The 8,626-nt window shown below is 51.9% G+C and overlaps 1 long non-coding RNA gene across 1 annotated transcript; it reads left to right on the top strand.

The window, feature by feature from the left end:
• The first annotated feature begins 470 nt into the window (after window positions 1–470).
• On the top strand, window positions 471–1,147 carry LOC135290273 (uncharacterized). The gene is made up of 2 exons (XR_010353017.1): window positions 471–579; window positions 761–1,147. It is a non-coding gene; the product is annotated as an uncharacterized LOC135290273 (long non-coding RNA).
• Window positions 1,148–8,626: the final 7,479 nt, after the last annotated feature.

Raw genomic sequence — 8,626 nt, 5'->3', positions numbered from 1 at the left:
ATCCCGCAGCGAGATGAAGAGGTAGAGCCAGCGCCTACTGCTCTGGACAGCGACCTCAGCGAGCAGGCGCACAGCGAGCCTCTCCCCTGGGCACTGCCCCAAGAGGCAAAGGGGTTTGTGGGTTGCGCCTCGCCTGCCGATGCCGCGGAGGAGGCCGAGGCAGCGGGCATGGAGGCTGGCCATGCCCAGGCCGCCCCTCCCCAGGAAAAGCCCTGTGGGGATGAGCGGCTGGCAGGAGCTTGCCCGGTGCCTGCCCAGCCCCTGGCACGCAGCGTTCCTGCTGGCCCCGCTGGCAGCGCAGCCGTCCCGCAGCCCCCGGCCCCACGGCCACGGCGCTCCATGGCCAAGAGGGCCCGGCGGGCTCTGCGCTGCCTTTTCTCCTTCAGCTGCCTCAGGGGGCAGCCAGAGGAGTGAGCCCGGGGCCAGCAGCAGGACCGTGGCCAAAGATGCCGGCTCAGCCTGAGGACGCCCAGCTCCCAGGGCAGTGGCAAGTCCCAGAAGGAACGGCAGTGGGGAGATGAAAAGCCGGGATGCATGGATGGATGGGTGGACGGTGGCCAAGTCAAGCACTTGGCAAAGGTAGGTCCTGTTGCCAGACCCAGCCCCTCACCCTGAGCCACCAGCAAGGCAGCCTGGGTAGGGAGAGCCGTCTGAGGAAGGATGACAGCGCTGCACTGCAGAATCCCACAGAGACTTGGGGGCCAGACTGCATTGTGGGTTTTGGCAGCTAAGAAATGCTCCTTGGCCCTCTGCATTGCAGGTAAATGAAGGCAAGACCATTCTGTCTTCGCATGGCAAACAGGAGAATGCTTCTCGGGATTCCTGCTACATGGACTGAAGAACGGTGTTAACTCCGGATGAATTGTCTCATTTCCCCACCTCTACAAGAACCACCAGGACACCAGTGCAGAGAAGCATAGAGTGATGAAGGACCAATGGGGAGCCAAGAGTCTTGTGCTGTCCTCTGTTTGATCTCTTCCCCACCCCAGCCCTGATATTTCCCACACGTGTGCAGCCCCAGTCTTCCCCTCCTCACCCCATCCTCAATCTTCCCTCTCTTTCCTTCTGACTCTCCTCTTACCTATCCCTTTCCATCTCTCTACACCACATTTGTTATTAAATAAGTTCTCTGTTGTTGACTTTGGTAGATGATCTCCTGGATTGCTCATTGTCCTCAAAGGAGAATACAAAATAGACATCAACACATTGTGACCCACAGAGTGAAGACCCTCACTTCTTTATTTAGCTAATTGATAAGCATAGAACATAATGAATATAATTTTAGTTAATTTCTACACCATGCACTATGTGTCTTCCTCAGCTATTGTTGCAATCTGCTGTAATAGCAATTAAAAGGGAAGGCTATGAGGGCACCTTGACCACTGATAAACTAAAAGTAATTTGGGATAGTGACACTCACTTTGAAAGCATTTCCAATCTTGGTGATATCTAGTTAATGATGATTATTACCCCATTGATGGTAAAGCCACAACTTTTCATTCAGCAATAGTCAGGGCTTCAGTATCTGCCTTATGCCCAATTATACTGCTGATTAAATCGCAATGGAGCTGTCCTCTATCTGTTAGAACATTCAAGTATGAGCCCCAAATGGGAGCAAATGGCCAACTGTGGATGTTGATGCCTGACTGGACAGGAATGCAAACATTTATTTGTGAAAATAATGCTATTAAGAACTAAGACATTTGCTTTGATGTTTAACAAAATGTCAACATTGTGTTGAAACCCTTGAGACTCTACTTGCATGTATTGGAAATGGATGAATCTGTATGAGAATTCTGTGTGATTCTGTTTACAGAAAACACCTCCGTAGAGGCATATGATCACTCTAATACCTATAGATGTCGTTTTAGCAAAATGATGGGATGTAGCTTTAACAATTCAGTTCCCTCACAACTCATCAATTGCTACAATCCAAGTCTACACTGTGTCAAGTTTCACTGGCTGTCACTGCTGGAGTGAATCTGGCATTGGCAAGAAACTGTTGCAGTACGGTGATCTGAGTCCATGCTGAAATGGACAACAGCACAACAGAGAAAGAACCTGGATTACCACCCATCATCAGGCAGAGAAGATACACCATGTCCTGGAAAGGGTGAAGAAAGATAGAGAACATTGCTGGTGGCAAACTATTTTTGGACAGCCACCCACAGCAACTGGAATTTTGAATTAACTGTTGCCTCCAATTGTAGTCTTGTTACTTTTGGCTTTATTGTGTTTAGGGTATGTAACCATCCTGTATATCCTGTCAGAAGATAAACTAAATTAGATCCATCCAACAAGTAGGCCACATGCTACGAACTGATTACATGAAATGTTATATAATTGCAGTATTTCTGAGCCACAAATGAGAAAACCTATGAATGAATTGTACTCTTACTTCTGATCTGCAATATGCCTGATATTTATGACAAAGAGGCAAGAGACAACTGCATTACTCTTCAAGGAGTCAGTAATATATATTGAATGTAGCCACAATGCAGCCACTCAAAGCTGGACACAGGATTTGAGATGTGGCCTTCCCAGTACCCAGCACAGAAGGACAATCACAACTCTGGCCCTGCTGGCCACTCTATGGCTGACACAGAATAACAGGATACCACTGGCATATTCATGACCAAAATCCTGCCCCTCTCCCATCCCAGACACAAAGAATGGACATTTTCCTTGGCCATTCCCTTGTTATTAACATTTCTTTAAAAACACACGTTTTATAATCTTTCATAGCAACCACCAGATTAAATTCAAATGGAGATTTTCCCTTTCTGATGATCTCTCTATGTGAGGTCAGTGCCAAAGGCTGGGACACATGGTGATGTGGGTGGGCAAAGGACTTTGGCACAGGGCTTCCTTGGGTATGTTCGGGGAAGGAACAGAAAGTTGGACAAGAGAGAGCTGCAGGTCCCTGGAAGAGGAACAAGCGTAGGCAAAGTTGAGGGGCAAAGACATTTAAAAGGCCTTTGTGTCCAGGGGCATCAGCACGGAAATCACCAGGCCTCTGGGAGAAAGGGCAGCCATGCCTACCAGGCCTTTTTGACCCCACAGTGACATCGTGCCCAGAGACCATTGTGACACGGGTGCATGTCATGAGCCTTGGGGCTGCCAAACTCTGCAGCGGTCACTCCCAGGAGAGCAGCTCTCTGAGGAGGCAGCAGCTTCTCTGGAGGCAGCAGCTCACCTGGGTGATTGTGGCCAGCGCTCTTCAGAGCACTCCCACAATGTTGAAAAAGCAGGAGATGAATGCTCATGGCCAGCCCCGTGAGGGGCAGCCACCACTACTGTACCGGCGGCGACAACAACAGGTGAGGGGCAGGGATGGAGGGACAGCCTGGAGTGGGACCTGGGGGAAGGCCTGGGGCAGAGAAAGCCATGTTCTGCCTTGGGGCCAGCACTGGGATGGCCCAGGCACAGCAATGGCCCAGAGGCAACGAGCCCAGCTGGGAACCCAGCCCAGCCTGGCTGCTGTGGCCAGCACCTGCCTTGGGGCCAGGCCCAGGCTTGCAGGCACGTGGGGGACACTGTGCTCACACAGCCGCCTCCATCCCGTAACTCCTCCTGCGTCCCACAGGTGACCCAGAGGCAGCCACAGGCAGCAACTGAGATCACCTCCATGACCACCACACCCATCCTTGGGGACAGGCCCACTCTGTTCCCCATCCGCTCGCGGAGCCCCACCATGTCCCGCACACACAGGTGCAGGAGGGAGGGCGGGCACTCAGTGCCCCACAGCCGTGTCACAGGGCCACAGAGATTGTCCGCGTCTGACTTGCCGCCTCTCCATGGCCCTCACTTGACACTGGCACCTCCATGTCAGCTGAGTGCTCAGTCACCAAGAGCATCTATTGACAGCATTAAGCTGCCCCCTCTGCCAGCAGCAGCAGCCCCTGGATCCTCTGGCAGAGGCAGACCACGTGCTGTGGGAGCAGCCTCCGACAGTGTCAAGCTGCCCCCTCTGCCAGCAGCACCAGCAGCAGCCGCCTCTGGGTCTTCTCCCAGAGGCGCAGCACGTGCTGTGGGCCCCATGGCCAGGGCCCAGCCAGAGCGTGTGCCACTTCCTCCATGGGGCACTCTGGCTGCGGGGAGAGCCCATGGAACACGTTCCCTGGGGAACAGAACTGGAGGGCTCTGGCATGGCTCAGCAGCAAGGCCGGGCCATGATCTGCCACCCATGGCACCTGCACACCGTGTGCCACTCTGCACTGGGACGCAGCCGGCATGGAAGCCCGTATGGCGCTGTGGCTCTGAAAACCAGCAGCCCTGGGACACTTCTGTAAAGGAGATGGAGAAAAAGCTGCAGGAGGAAGAGCTCCCAGAAACACAGGCTTCAGGAGAGTGGGACCAAGACCTGCAGAGTGCATTGCTTGCCCTGTTGAAGGAGAACAAGCTAGAGGCTGAAGCTTGTGCCTTTTCTCAAGATCCCTGGGTCGAGGGGCACAGCAAGCTCTTCCTCACATCAGAGCCTCAGGAAACCTCAGGATTCTCAGCTTCTCCTTTGTCTGGAGACCCAAGTGAGGAGAGGGCAACTCATCAGCCTGTTAAGAACGCTGCCCTTCACAAGCAGCAGTGGGTGAGGCCTGAAAATTTGCTTCATCTTACACACCAAAAGAGAGAGGAGCTGGAGAAGGTGGAGGAAGACCAAATGTATGCAGACGTCTTTGGAGGCATCTTCTCTTCTGCAGACAATGAAGAATGCCCCATGACGTCCAGCTGCAACTTTGGGGATCCAGCTATTGTCAGCCTGGAACCAGCTGCAGACCCCTCAGTGCCAGTCACCACTTGCAGCACAACCAAAGAGGCCTCAGGAGAGTCACAAAATGACTCAGAGCTTGTGTCTCCTGAGCTGTTGCCCGAGTTGAGGTCTGACTCTGAGGACTCGCCGTCCCTGGAAACTCTTCTGAACAATCTCATGGAGTGGGAGATAGAAGAAGCATCAGAAGAGTGGGACAGCGAAATAGAGAGCCCGTTGTCCATCCCACCACAAGATGAAGAGGTAGAGCCATCGCCTACTACTCCGGACAATGGCCTCAGTGAGCAGGGGCACAGCGAGCCTCTCCCCTGGGCACTGCCCCAAGAGGCAAAGGGGTTTGCGGGTTGCGCCTCGCCAGCCGATGCCGCGGAGGAGGCCGAGGCAGCAGGCATGGAGGCTGGCCGTGCCCAGGCCACCCCTCCCCAGGAAAAGCCCTGCGGGGATGAGCCGCCAGCAGGAGCTTGCCCGGTGCCTGCCCAGCCCTTGGCACGCAGCGTTCCTGCTGGCCCCACTGGCAGCGCAGCCATCCCGCAGCCCCCGGCCCCACGGCCACGGCGCTCCATGGCCAAGAGGGCCCGGCAGGCTCTGCGCCGCCTTTTCTCCTTCAGCTGCCTCAGGGGGCAGCCAGAGGAGTGAGCCCGGGGCCAGCAGCAGCACCATGGCCAAAGATGCCGGCTCAGCCTGAGGACGCCCAGCTCCCAGGGGCAGTGGCAGGTCCCAGAGGGAACGGCAGTGGGGAGATGAAAAGCCGGGATGCATGGATGGATGGGTGGACGGTGGCCAAGTCAAGCACTTGGCAAAGGTAGGTCCTGTTGCCAGCCCCAGCCCCTCACCTCAAGCCACCAGCAAGGCAGCCTGGGTAGGGAGAGCCGTCTGAGGAAGGATGACAGCGCTGCACTGTAGAATCCCACAGAGACTTGAGGGCCAGACTGCATTGTGGGTTTTGGCAGCTAAGAAATGCTCCTTGGCCCTCTGCATTGCAGTTAAATGAAGGCAAGACTATTTTGTCTTCACATGGCAAACAGGAGAACGCTTCTCTGGATACCTGCTACATGGACTGAAGAATGGTGTTAACTCCGGATGAATTGTCTCATTTCCCCACCTCTACAAGAACCACCAGGACACCAGTGCAGAGAAGCAGAGAGTGATGAAGGACCAATGGGGAGCCAAGAGTCTTGTGCTGTCCTCTGTTTGATCTCTTCCCCACCCCAGCCCTGATATTTCCCACACGTGTGCAGCCCCAGTCTTCCCCTCCTCACCCCATCCTCAATCTTCCCTCTCTTTCCTTCTGACTCTCCTCTTACCTATCCCTTTCCATCTCTCTACACCACATTTGTTATTAAATAAGTTCTCTGTTGTTGACTTTGGTAGATGATCTCCTGGATTGCTCATTGTCCTCAAAGGAGAATACAAAATAGACATCAACACATTGTGACCCACAGAGTGAAGACCCTCACTTCTTTATTTAGCTAATTGATAAGCATAGAACATAATGAATATAATTTTAGTTAATTTCTACACCATGCACTATGTGTCTTCCTCAGCTATTGTTGCAATCTGCTGTAATAGCAATTAAAAGGGAAGGCTATGAGGGCACCTTGACCACTGATAATCTAAAGGTAATTTGGAATTATGACACTCACTTTGAAAGCATTTCCAATCTTGGTGATATCTAGTTAATGACGATTATTACCCCATTGATGGTAAAGCCACAACTTTTCATTCAACAATACTCAGTGCTTCAGTATCTGCCTTATGTCCAATTGTACTGCTGATTAAACCACAATGGAACTGTCCTCTATCTGTTAGAACATTCAAGTATGAGCCCCAAATGGGAGCAAATGGCTAACTGTGGAGGTTAATGCCTGACTGGACAGGAACAGCAAGTATTTATTTGTGAAAATAATGCTATGAAGAACTAAGACATTTGCTTTGATGTTTAACAAAATGTCAACATTGTGTTGAAACCCTTGAGACTCTACTTGCATGTATTGGAAATGGATGAATCTGTATGAGAATTCTGTGTGATTCTGTTTTTACAGAAAACACCTTTGTAGAGGCATATGATCACTCTAATACCTATAGATGTCGTTTTAGCAAAATGATGGGATGTAGCTTTAACAATTCAGCTCCCTCACAACTCATCAATTGCTACAATCCAAGTCTACACTGTGTCAAGTTTCACTGGCTGTCACTGCTGGAGTGAATCTGGCATTGGCAAGAAACTACTGCAATATGATGATCTGAGCCCATGCTGAAATGGACAACAGCACAACAGAGAAAGAACCTGGATTACCACCCCTCATCAGGCAGAGAAGATACACCATGTCCTGGAAAGGGTGAAGAAAGATAGAGAACATTGCTGGTGGCAAACTATTTTTGGACAGCCACCCACAGCAACTGGAATTTTGAATTAACTGTTGCCTCCAATTGTAGTCTTGTTACTTTTGGCTTTATTGTGTTTAGGGTATGTAACCATCCTGTATATCCTGTCAGAAGATAAACTAAATTAGATCCATCCAACAAGTAGGCCACATGCTACGAACTGATTACATGAAATGTTATATAATTGCAGTATTTCTGAGCCACAAATGAGAAAACCTATGAATGAATTGTACTCTTACTTCTGATCTGCAATATGCCTGATATTTATGACAAAGAGGCAAGAGACAACTGCATTACTCTTCAAGGAGTCAGTAATATATATTGAATGTAGCCACAATGCAGCCACTCAAAGCTGGACACAGGATTTGAGATGTGGCCTTCCCAGTACCCAGCACAGAAGGACAATCACAACTCTGGCCCTGCTGGCCACTCTATGGCTGACACAGAATAACAGGATACCACTGGCATATTCATGACCAAAATCCTGCCCCTCTCCCATCCCAGACACAAAGAATGGACATTTTCCTTGGCCATTCCCTTGTTATTAACATTTCTTTAAAAACACACGTTTTATAATCTTTCATAGCAACCACCAGATTAAATTCAAATGGAGATTTTCCCTTTCTGATGATCTCTCTATGTGAGGTCAGTGCCAAAGGCTGGGACACATGGTGATGTGGGTGGGCAAAGGACTTTGGCACAGGGCTTCCTTGGGTATGTTCGGGGAAGGAACAGAAAGTTGGACAAGAGAGAGCTGCAGGTCCCTGGAAGAGGAACAAGCGTAGGCAAAGTTGAGGGGCAAAGACATTTAAAAGGCCTTTGTGTCCAGGGGCATCAGCACGGAAATCACCAGGCCTCTGGGAGAAAGGGCAGCCATGCCTACCAGGCCTTTTTGACCCCACAGTGACATCGTGCCCAGAGACCATTGTGACACGGGTGCATGTCATGAGCCTTGGGGCTGCCAAACTCTGCAGCGGTCACTCCCAGGAGAGCAGCTCTCTGAGGAGGCAGCAGCTTCTCTGGAGGCAGCAGCTCACCTGGGTGATTGTGGCCAGCGCTCTTCAGAGCACTTCCACAATGTTGAAAAAGCAGGAGATGAATGCTCATGGCCAGCCCCGTGAGGGGCAGCCACCACTACTGTACCGGCGGCGACAACAACAGGTGAGGGGCAGGGATGGAGGGACAGCCTGGAGTGGGACCTGGGGGAAGGCCTGGGGCAGAGAAAGCCATGTTCTGCCTTGGGGCCAGCACTGGGATGGCCCAGGCACAGCAATGGCCCAGAGGCAGCGAGCCCAGCTGGGAACCCGGCCCAGCCTGGCTGCTGTGGCCAGCACCTGCCTTGGGGCCAGGCCCAGGCTTGCAGGCACGTGGGGGACACTGTGCTCACACAGCCGCCTCCATCCCGTAACTCCTCCTGCGTCCCACAGGTGACCCAGAGGCAGCCACAGGCAGCAACTGAGATCACCTCCATGACCA

The sequence above is a fragment of the Passer domesticus genome, chromosome 1, assembly GCF_036417665.1.
Source record: "Passer domesticus isolate bPasDom1 chromosome 1, bPasDom1.hap1, whole genome shotgun sequence".
NCBI classification, from domain to species: Eukaryota; Metazoa; Chordata; class Aves; order Passeriformes; family Passeridae; genus Passer; species Passer domesticus.
The sequence above is the reverse complement of the archived record's forward strand: the minus strand, read 5'-3'. Positions and strand labels throughout refer to the sequence as shown.